Source organism: Cheilinus undulatus, linkage group 18 (assembly GCF_018320785.1).
Source record: "Cheilinus undulatus linkage group 18, ASM1832078v1, whole genome shotgun sequence".
NCBI classification, from domain to species: Eukaryota; Metazoa; Chordata; class Actinopteri; order Labriformes; family Labridae; genus Cheilinus; species Cheilinus undulatus.
In genome coordinates, this window is record NC_054882.1 from 27,357,739 (window position 1) to 27,370,061 (window position 12,323).

General features: G+C 40.6%; 1 pseudogene; it reads right to left on the reverse strand.

Annotated features, from left to right (window-relative positions):
- Window positions 1-1,840: 1,840 nt before the first annotated feature.
- Window positions 1,841-5,843, reverse strand: LOC121526014 (annotated as a pseudogene).
- Between the last annotated feature and the right edge of the window lie 6,480 nt (window positions 5,844-12,323).

Below are 12,323 nucleotides of genomic sequence, written 5' to 3' on the forward strand. Positions count from 1 at the left end.
TAATTTTGTTCTGAATAGAAACATTAAATATGCCACTGCACGTGCTGTGGTAAAGGGACTCTCAACGTAAAAAGAATGTCTAAATCTTACACATATGCACCAGTATGGCAGTGTGAAGGAGTATGAATAAAGTGTTTGACCTCTAACCGGAGTCCAGAGAAAGTTATGAAGTGGCGAAATATAAATAAAAACGAATGAAAAATCCAAAACTATTATAACCTTGCAGAGGAAACACTGCCATGAGACCACAGCTCCTATGACCATAAGAGGGCAGCAGAGACCACAGTCTTCTCTTGCAGAAAACAGTTTAGAAGTAATAAAACACCAAATAAACACAATGAGGCATATCATAGTAAAGGAGAGTTTGGTTTCAGTTTATCCACAAAATCAATCAAAATGCAAATACAGTCAATCATGGCTCATCACATTTGTAAAATGGGACTCTGCAGAAGCTTTCTGGAGCCTGTGAGTAGGGGCCCATATGTCAAATACCATACACAATACATATAATTTTCAATAACATTCATGGCACTAACTCAGAATGTCTGTTCAGATGGAGGACCTTGACACCATCACTAGTCGTCTTTCAGAAAAAGTCACGGAGGAGATTGACTTCTTTGCTCTGAGTAAATTTTAGGACAAGAGGAGATTTGTTAGGGCCGTGCTAAAAGAGCTCTACATGGAGTATGGCTCTCCAAGAGAGACTCTGAGGGCAGCTTTATCAGATGAGACAGATTTTGATGAAGCTGTCCTAGAACATGTGAAACTCTATCTGGTACCTTCCAAAATCCACCAAATCCAAGTTTAGTTAAGAGGTTCTTTGCGGCACTGGGAAGAAAGATAATGGCCCCCTTTTCCTCGTGCATGAACACAGAGGATTAAATTGACCCCCAACCTTGATCTTCACTGTGTTGTTTCCAACAGTTGGCATTTTGACGGTTTATGGCTTCTATTTAGGTGTGGTGTCAGATTTTTTTTTTAAATATTTTTTTAAATAGGATTTTATATCTTAATGATACAAACAAAGCAGAGCTGAAATAAAACAACACAAAAAAGACAAACACAACAGAACAAACCCACCCCAAAATGGTGACAAGCGCTGCAAAGGACAATCACATACAGACTTTTAAACATAAATTGCATCAAAATAAAATATTTTGTCATGTTTACACAAAAGGTGTGAGATTGAACAAGCAGGATAGCTGAATACAATAATGCTGTGTGACAGTACAACTAAAGCAACACAGACAGAGTCAGCCGGCAACAAAAATAGATCATTTGAAACTAAAAACCGCCTTTAGTGTTTTTGAAGTAATGAGTCCAAGGGGTTCCATAATGTCCAGAATTTATCAGATTTGTGGCTGAAGTCATGAATCAGTTTCTCCAAAGGGAAAAAGGCTGCAATTTGTGAAATCCAGCAGACCAACGCAGCAAGATACACTTTTTCACCAGAAACAAGAGAATTGTTAACAGTGATTTAACATCTATATTAAAAAGACTGTTAGGCATATGATTCAACAAATAAATGAAGAAGACAATGGGAACTGTTTGCCAGTGATCTCCGTAATCACAGAATGGACTTCTTTCCAAAATGTTTGATCAAAGTTACATGACCAAAACATATGAATAGATGTATCTTTTTGAATCTTGCATTTAAACGAAGATTTGAAGTGTTTGGGAACATTCTCTGAAGGCGAACTGGTGTAAAATATGTTCTATGAAAGAATTTAAAATTGTGTTCATGTAAAGAGATTGAAGTATATTTTGGAAAAATTTCACTGCAGATCCTTTATGTCGATAGCACTGAATGTCACCCCCAGATCACGCTCCCACAGCAGCCTCAGAGATTCAAAAACTGATGAATCAGAGTGCAGCAACAGCGTGTAAAACTTGGAGATAATACCTTTAAGTGTTTTGCAGGAGACTACAACACTCTCAAGTTCTGACAGTATCAGTTGGACTGAATCTTTCTCCAAAAAAGACACAGTGAAATAACGAATTTGAAAATACCTGATAAAGTCTTTATGAAGAATATCAAAGTCATTTTTAATTTGCTCGAATGTCTTAAAGGAGCAAGAGATCAACAGGCCAGTAAAATCTGAGAGACCTTTAGAGGACCATTCTAATAGACTAATAGCTCTGATTTGACGAGGAAAATCTGGATTTAATGATAGAGGTGACCAAACAGATAGAATAGAAGGAATTTTTAAGTATCCTCTAATATCTCTCCTGACCAGCAGTGTATTGAAGACAACAGAGTTATTATGGAGTGCTTTCAGCTGATCTATATTATTGATAAACAAAAGTGATTTTAACTGTCTGGGTTGACAAGCTAAAGATTCAAGCCTTACCCATAGAGAATCCTGTCTATCTAAACACCAGTTTGTCATTATTTTAAGTTGAGAGCATAAACGGCACATTTAAATTGAATGCAGTTAGTCAAAATGTCACCAATGGCGAGCATACAGTCAGGTTGGGTTCCTGCTTTGGGGTTCCATCATCCTTCTGGGTTTGCGCCGGGTGCTCCTGTTTCCCCCACCAATTAAATCTTGAATAGACTTAGAAACTCTATATCCAAACAAGCTTGTATTTTGCATGTATCTCTTTCTTCTGTAAGAATTTAAGGGTTGCATGGTTGTTTTGGGGGTTGAGTACATCTAAAAGTGTTTATCTTCATAGTGTTTCAGCAAAGATTTTTCAAAATTAGTCGTGGAGCAGTTTACAACACTACCTAAACCTGCTGCAAATTCCAAACACAGAACAGGTGGCTCTCTCACAAGGGCTTATCTTTATTACAGAACATACACATATATACAGGAGACAACAGCGTACAAATGCACGGACAAAAGGAGGTTGAATGTGTGTTTAGAAGCACTTCCTGTGGACGATGGAGGGGCCGGCCTCATCGTACTCCTGCTTGCTGATCCACATCTGCTGGAAGGTGGACAGAGAGGCCAGGATGGAACCGCCGATCCAGACGGAGTACTTCCTCTCAGGGGGAGCAATGATCTAAATAACAAATAAAAATCATTAAAAGTTAGAACTGAATGACAATTCCCAGTTTTAATCTGATGACTTGGATTCACTCTTTCACCTTGATCTTCATGGTGCTGGGGGCTAGGGCTGTGATTTCCTTCTGCATACGATCAGCAATACCAGGGTACATGGTGGTACCACCAGACAGCACGTTGTTGGCGTACAGGTCCTTACGGATGTCAATGTCACACTTCATGATGCTGTTGTAGGCGGTTTCATGGATGCCAGCAGATTCCATACCTAGCAGAGGCCAAGTAAAATTCATAAGTTTTGCCTTGATTTTTTGTTTAATGCATCACAAGACATATTCACAGATCACTCACCAATGAAAGAAGGCTGGAACAGGGTCTCTGGGCAACGGAAACGCTCATTACCAATGGTGATGACCTGACCGTCGGGCAGCTCATAGCTCTTCTCCAGGGAGGAGGAGGAGGCAGCAGTGGCCATCTCGTTCTCAAAGTCAAGAGCCACATAGCACAGCTTCTCCTTGATGTCACGCACAATCTCACGCTCAGCTGAGAAGCAGAAAGTTCATGGATTAAGAAAAACATTTTATGGACACACTGAACAGTTAAACCATGACGCTTTAAACATACCAGTTGTGACAAAGGAGTAGCCACGCTCAGTCAGAATTTTCATCAGGTAGTCGGTCAGGTCACGGCCAGCAAGATCCAGACGCATGATGGCGTGTGGGAGAGCGTAACCCTCATAGATGGGGACGCTAGGGTCACACCATCACCAGAGTCCAGCACGATACCTTTAGCAAACAGAAATGCACCATGGTCAGTCAGTCGTGGATTTCTGCGAAGGCTATGATTGTCAGCTGGCCTCAAGTACAATATGTGCCACATCATAAACCACAACATACTGCTGACACCACTTGACAAATAGTCTGCTGGAGAGATAAACACCTCTTCTTGACAACAAGACGGGAATAAACCAGAAGATTGACGTCCTCAGAAAGTAAAGGGTCAGTGAATTTTCTGGCACTTCCATTTCCTGGTTGAAACCAGCCTCAGGAATTGGGAGAAAATCTTCTTAATTCAGTTTTGTCAGAAAATGGAAAAAAAGGAAAAAGAGCTGTTTTTCTCATTTTTTGAAAAGAAAAAAAAAAGGAAGAACATTTTTGTTTTTGAAAAAAATAGAAAAAGATGGAAAAATAGCAGTTTTCTAAACATGGGTCCAATTTTTCTTCAATTCTGTTATTTTGTTTCCTCATTTTAATGAAATACTTGAGGAAAAAGGAATGGGAAAGCACTCGTGTCAAAATTTTAGCCTAAATAGCCACCCACTGTGTTTTACAGTACAATAATATTTCAGTTTGCTTTAAACAATGTATTAAATATGTTGATGGTAAAAGTACTGCAGTTTTAATGGACTATATTAATATAAGGGGGAAAACAATATATTTTGAAACAATAAGCTTGGACTGTTTGAGGTATTTATCCATGTACTCAATTTTACCATTTTTACTCTGATCATTTATCTATTTATTTTGTACACACAATAATAAATGAACCTTTCCACTTTACATGGATAAATGACTGTCAATGAAGTATATTTCAATACCTCATTGACATGTTTAATACATTGTTTAAAGCAAATAAGCCTATATTATGCAATAAAACATAGTGTATGGCTATGAAATATGAAATGAGGGCTTTTATTTTGAAATGTTCACATTTTCCATTGGGTCTAATGATTGCCCTTTACTCAAGTTTTTAATAAAAACAAGAAAACAAAATAACAGAATTGACTTAAAAAGGATCCTTTTTTGTTTTTTGTTTTGTTTGTTTGTTTTGTTTATTCATTTTTGTGACTGAAATGGGATGAGGTTTTTTTCGAATTTTTTCGTCGCAAAAGAAAATGGCAACCAGGAATGGACTTGCCAGAAAATACACTGACCATGAAGTTCATCACTCTCTCCCTTGCTGTTGAATCAGTTCTAAATTTAAGGCATAAATTGGGAACAAAGCTGCAGGGTACTGACCAGTGGTACGGCCAGAGGCATACAGGGACAGGACAGCCTGGATGGCCACATACATGGCAGGGACATTAAAGGTCTCAAACATGATCTGGACAAAAAAACGGAGACAAGAATTAACAGACTGTCCTTTAATTTGAGAACTAAGGAGAGAGCAGTGCTCTTTGACTGTACAGTACCTGGGTCATCTTCTCCCTGTTGGCTTTGGGGTTAAAGGGGGCCTCAGTGAGCAGGGTGGGGTGCTCTTCAGGGGCCACACGCAGCTCATTGTAAAAGGTGTGGTGCCAGATCTGACAGAGGAGAGCAAACAGCTGAATTCAGGACTTGGCTGAATAAACAACAACCAGTTCCTCTAAGTGAAGCGCCAAACTAAACACTAGCAGCTTTAACGGTGGCGCCATGCTGTGAATTCTCAATGATGCAGCACGTCAGCTGCCATGAATGTTGTAAATGAGCCTTGCTGTCAACACAAACCCTCTCCATGTCATCCCAGTTGGTGATGATGCCATGCTCAATGGGGTACTTCAGGGTCAGGATACCCCTTTTACTCTGGGCCTCATCGCCTACGTAGCTGTCCTTCTGACCCATACCCACCATCACACCCTGGAGGAAAAAACATAAGAGGAGCATAAGACTCACGAAGAAGCTTGTAGGTGATTAAAGAGGATTGTTTTAAGTGTACCTGGTGGCGGGGCCTTCCAACAATGGAAGGGAAGACAGCACGGGGAGCGTCATCTCCGGCGAATCCAGCCTTGACCAAGCCAGAGCCATTGTCGCACACGAGGGCGGTGGTCTCGTCGTCACACATTTTTAGGCTTTACTGGTGGATGGTCTGAAGATTTGAGAGTTGAGGGAAGAGAACATTTAGTAGCTGTTGAAACTGACCACCATAGAATACATAGTAGGAAGGCCTGTTGTAATGAAACAATCACAGACACTCTACCACTGAAGGGGTTGATAATGTGATGATATGATTACACCTGCTATATCTGGAAGAAGTCACTCACACAACCAGTAAGACATTCATATATTTAATAGATATGTAAGCTGTCATCTGGGGGTCTCTGAAGACCCGCCAAGGCTATCTCACAACAGCTTTGAAGGAATTATCACATTCAAACACTAATACGACCCTGCTATCTATAGAGAGAGCTAATTAGACATGCCTTTGGATGCTATTTATGAGGCTGCATCAGAGCCACTCTAGAAAAAGGGAGAAACAAATGTTTTTCAAGAAAAAAACTCTCAAAATTCTCAAGTTTAAAGTCATTAATTTACGAGAAAAAACAGCAGAATTCTTGAGATCATAAGGTTATCAACCTTGTGACAAACTAATCTTAAACCCTGGCAAAATGTGCCTCAAAGTTGCTGTCCCTGAGCCCATACTCCATAGGTCCCTCCAACTCAGCTTCCTCTTTTCTACACCCTCCCAGTTCATCCACTGTCCCTGCTTAGCCTGAGCCACAGCCTAGGTACACCCTACTAATTCCCTCTGTCTATGTACTATTGTCCTATTGGCTGGTTTATCAAAAAATCCTAGAAATATGTTCGGAGTATGCAGAGAGAGCTTCATATGCACCCACAGAGAAAGTCTTGTGCACATGCATAGATAAAAAGACAGTGTCAGAAGCAGCCAGAAATAGAGGATGATGGCTTGAGCACGAGCAACAAAGAAACTGAAAGCAGTTGGCGTTAGAAGCGCAGAACATGCTGAAAAGCCGCACCTCTGCATTGTTTGTGACAGTTTGATATTCACAAAGCACTGACCCGCCAAAGTATAAACCAAAGTAATTCCACTGATAATCAGATATGTAAAATAAAGAGCGCTGCATGTAAATACCGACTATTTATTAAAACACTTATGAATACATTTTTGTACTGTATTTATAGAGAGTCATCTAAAAGGTTTTGGAATTATCTTAAATGAGGGTCTACTTGAGGTTTGGGCTGTGAGTTGAATTCTGATCAGCTCATCATCAGTACCTGACGTTGCTCAGATTGACGCTGTGAAGAGAAAGGTTTCTCTTTCACTAAGCTGTGCCTCCTCTCTCCTCCTGTCTTTTCCTCACATCTCTCTTTCAATCCCTAGGAAGGAAGGATACCAAAATATCACTCACATACCCTTATATCCACCCTTTGAAATCAACAGGTTGCTGAAACATGTATTGACATGTCTCCATCTAGTGGTGAAGCAGAAGAATCATCGTCAACTTCTACTGGAGAAGCTGTAAGTTGCCATTCATTGTCCAACTATATCAAATTTTTCGCTTAGGCTAGCTGTCACAATATCTAAGGAAAACAGGTGAGCTGGCAAAAATTAAACCGCAGAAGAAAAGATTTGAAGATCAGCTTCATGGCATTTTAACACCAAAAACAGGTACTTTGTGGTGGAAGCCACCTGTGTTGTATGTGTAACTGATTAATCAATGGACAGCCTGCTTTAATTTGTTGCTTCACAGCAGCAGAATAATAAACATTTCAATCAAAGCAACAAAAATCAGCTTTATTTATAGCCTTCTTAAAAATGCTTTCCCATTAAAACAGAATGACCTTTTTACTGGCAACGTTAACAATGCAGATGGAGACACACAACTAAATGATTAGGAAAGTAATGTCAACATTGCTAGGTCATAATGTGCCAAACCATCAGGATGCTGGACAATGAAGTAAAAGATACTGAGACAGCTTTAGTTGAGGAGAACTGAATAATCGTCTGAAGAGACAACAAATATGTTGATGTGGAAAATTGGGCAAAAAGTGGCAAAATTGGCTAAAATGATTGTTTTTTGAAATGTGGCAAATTTGGGCAAAAAAAGGCCAAACAATAGCAAAAGTGGACAAAAATTGGCAAAAAGGTGGCACAACTGGGTTAACAGTGGCCAAAAGGGGTAAAAAGTGATGAAAAATTGGCAAAAAAGACAAAACAATAGCAAGAGTGGGCAAAAATTGGCAAAAAGGTGGCACAAATGGGTTAAAAGTGGCACAAAAAGTGGCAAAAATGGGTTAAAAGTGATGAAAAATTGGAAAAAATTGACAAAACAATAGCAAAAGTGTGCAAAAAGGTTTATAAAGGTGGCACAAATGGGTTTGGATTTGCAAAAACATGTTGAAAGTGTCAAAACGGTGCAACAATAGGTTACAAGTGGCAAAAAGTACAAATTCTCCAGGCACACCTAGACTTGCTTCAAGGCACACTAGTGTGGGCCACATCATTTGAGAACCACTGCATTTGTGAAATGGGTCTCTCCAGAAGCTTTCTGGAACATTAGGACGTTTTGTTAAAAGCGCTTTTAAAACCCGTTAACTGAAACGCATATAAGGATGCCGGTCGTATAAAAAATGCTAACAACTTACACAGGAAGTGCTAATGTTATTCTGTTCTTTTATTCTATCAAGAAAAAATATGAAGCTTTAGCAGAGAAATAAGGAACGGTCGTGGTTATTTACCGTAGGAAACAATGGGAGACTGTGTTTCGACTAGGTCTTCAGTTCATTGAAATGTCAGTGTGTCATGACCTCACATAACCTTTCTTCTCACCGCCTCCTTCTCTTCCTCTGCAGGTTAGCATAAACAGCGCAGTAGCTCACCATGACAACAGACGAATAACGCGACTGAACTGCCATTTCTCTAATTTCGTTGTCGACAAAACTAACAAAGCTGTTGCGAAGAGTCATCATTATCTAAAGGTAAGAACTATCTGTGGATAAATTTGGAAGACATTAAATATTGTCCAAAGCGTTTCGATTAACAATGAGAGGGGTGAGGGTGCGTGCGCGCATGCGCGAGTTTAAGGTGATTCCCCTGTTTTTAGGCCCTTGGCTCTATGCTTGGATCCTGTGCCTTGATCCTTGACGTCACTAAAATTAGTAGTACTACCCACACCAGGAGAGTTACACCTGTGTTAATAGTTGACAAGAGTCTTTAAAGTCAAGTCAGAGGCAGCAGTGAATATTTACACAGCAGCTGATAATTTACTAGAAACTTGTTTTGAAACTGACATTGGTAAAGATGATTGAAGAAAATATTTCCAAAATGAGATCGGTGAATGAGATAGATACATTTGAAGAAAATATTTCCAAAATGAGATCTGTTAATGAGATGGATAAAACGGTTCTAATCAAATCAGAATCTCTTCGTCCCCTGGTGGACAAACATTTTGAGAAAATCACATCAGCACAGTGGAGCAAGATGGCTGTTGGAATTTGGGATCCAGCCACAGAGGACACTCTGGCTGACATGTTGATGGAGATAATGCAGTCATGCACTGCTGACGTCCTGAAAATTGTCATCCCAGTGTATCGGGAGCGTCTGGCCAAATACGTGTCCCAACCTGAGATAGCTGCAGGATCGGGTGACTTCAATGTAACAGCACGCCTTGGAGACTCCCTCTCAGAGAGCTTCGCCAGTGCTCTGCAGGTCCCACATGAAAAATCTGAGAGTGCAGAAAAGCTGACGGAGCTGGTGGAGAGTGAAGTTTCACAGAAGGCAAACTGTCTTCTATCTGTGGCTGCAAACAGCCCATATTTACCAAAAGATCCTGCCGTTTATGTCACCAGTTCCGTGTCCAGTCTGTCATCTCTGCGGTGCATGTTGACCTATGCAGCTGAGTGTCTGAAAGACTTTTTAAGTAAGCTAAACTTTAAGAGTCTTGGATTTTGTATGGGGCCACAAGATGTAAAGATTGTCTCTAGCCAGGGATGTAAATCACAAGTAGGCTCTGTGTGTTCTCTGGCAAAAGAGGAAGAAATGCAATGGGAATCTACTCCAAGCTTAAAATCAAAGATTTCTGTTGAGTCAGCGGTCCAATCAGTAAGTGACGTCCTGAAGAAGTGGTCTGATCAGAAACCAGACATCACTGAAGAGGCAGAAAATGACACCTCTTTTGATGTTTACAATGCAGCAACTGAAATTGTAAACCAAATAACAGATGGTTTGCAGGATGCTGACATTAAAGAGGAAATTCCTGAGCCGAGGAGCCCGGCTAAACCTCGTGTGAATATGAGGCCAATACTTGGCATGGTGAGGGACTTCTTTTCCTCAAACACAACACCTCAAAAAGACACCAGCACTAAGGAAGGGGTTCATAAAGTCAAATTCTACCAAGTTGTGGGGAACAAAATTGAGGAAACGATTGGAAATCTACAAAATCAGTTTAGAAAAAAAGACACAGACTTCACGGTGAGTCTTAAACAGGTGTCAGAGTCCATCAGGCTCATGGAGGAACAAAGGGCTCTGGAAGAATCTTTACCAGGAGTTGTTCCAGAACCAAAGGCCATTAAAAAATTTCGCTTTCAGGTTTCGGATTCACGACCTATCCCAGAGATAGAGAAGACGCCTTCTCCCTTACATCGTGCAGACATCACAAAGGAAGTTGACATCTTGTTTGAAAAGATCAACTCACCACAAAAGGATGTCCGATGTGGAAATGAAAAACTGGAAAGCATCATGTCTAGCCGCGAGATCCAGATGTTTGCAAAGGACCTGACAGATAAAATTTATGGTCATTTGAATGCTCACCAGACATCTTCTCATCCCCTTGTCCCACGGAGAAATTGTTACTCTGCCCCTGTCTTTTCCAAGAGAAGGGTGGACCAAACTACTCCTGAGGTCCAGTATATGATGGTAGAGGAGGCAGTGAGAGCATTCTTGCAGAAAGTCTTACTCTGGTTGGAGAAGGAGCCATCAGCTAATACAGAATTCAATCAGAAAGTTTCAGGTGCACTGACAGATATAGAAAACCTGATTCCAATAATGCTGAACCCATCTGAAGAGAAGTGTGATGGCCAGAAGACAGTAACATCTTCTTCCAGTCAGCTATCATCTACTGACATAGCCACACAAAGCTCTTCTTTGTGCTACGACGACTCAAATCTGCGTTATCATTTTGATAGTTATATTTTGACCTCGCGCTATGAATGGGTGTCTTCATGTCCAAATTCACCTGAGGTACTCTCTGTGTCTCCTCCGACCTCCTGCCTGAGCCATTCATCACCACCCAACAATCTGGTGACAGGCTCAGAAAGGTTGTTGGTTAAAGACCACTTAGAGGAAACCAAAACCTCATCTGAGAAGTTAACCACTAAGGTGCTTTCGGCTCCAAGTAATGCCTCATCCCATGCAGACATCAGAATGACTAACAGACTTTTTTCCATTCTGATGGCAAAGCTCTATTCAGAAGCACCCAAGAAACTCAGAATGTCCGTTCAGATGGAGGACCTTGATACCTTCACCAGCCGTCTGGCAGAGAAAGTCACGGAGGAGATTGGCTTCTCTGCTTTGAGTAAAATCCAGGACAGGAGGAGATTTGTTAAGGCCGTGCTAAAAGAGCTCTACATGGAGTATGGCTCTGCAGGAAAGACTCTGAGGGCAGCTTTATCAGATGAGACAGATTTTAATGAAGCTGTCCTAGAGTATGTGAAGCTCCATCTGGACCCCATCCTGCATCCCCCAAAACAAAGTTTAGTTACGAGGTTCTTTGTGGCACTGGGAAAAAAAATAACGGCCCCCTTTTCCTCGTGCATGAACACAGAGGACTAAATTGACCCCCAACCTTGATCTTCTCTGTGTTGTTTCTCACAGTTGGCATTTGACAGTTAATTGCTTCTATTTAGGCGTGTCGCTAAACGACACTTTTAAATTGAAGGCAGTTAGTCAAAATGCCAGCAATGGGGAGCATACAGTCAGGTTGGGGTTCCGTCATCCGTTAGGGTTTACGCCGGGTGCTCCGGTTCGCCCACCGATTAAATATTGGTAAAAAAAAATCAAAAATAAAAATAAACAAACAAAATTGCACTTTGCATATATTTCTCTTTGCTCTAGGGTATGAGTGAAAATGTGTCAACTTGATTTGTCAACAAAGTATGGTTGATTTTTGGGGTTGAACACATTCATTTTCAATCACAACAGACATTATTCAATAAAGAAACTGGGTCACAATTAGAAGATGTACACGGAGACAAAACATACTGGTGAAATAAAATGTACAAAAAATAATTTGTGCCTCAAAGTTCTGCTAAATGATCCTAACAGACTCACCAAAGCTTTATTCACCAAGGTTTTATAACACTGCCCAATAAGTTATTTTCTGTCCTTGCATATTATCCTATGGCACACTCTACCATGCTGTCATACATATAGACAAAATAAAGACATCTGTGCACAGAGCTACCATACAGCATCAAGTAAATTACTCACAAACCCTTGTGCCCTCACTGTTGAGATCCACAGATTGCTGAACAAGCATGGAAATGTCTACACTTAGTGGTAAAGGAGAACATCTAATGCATAATCAACTTCTACTTG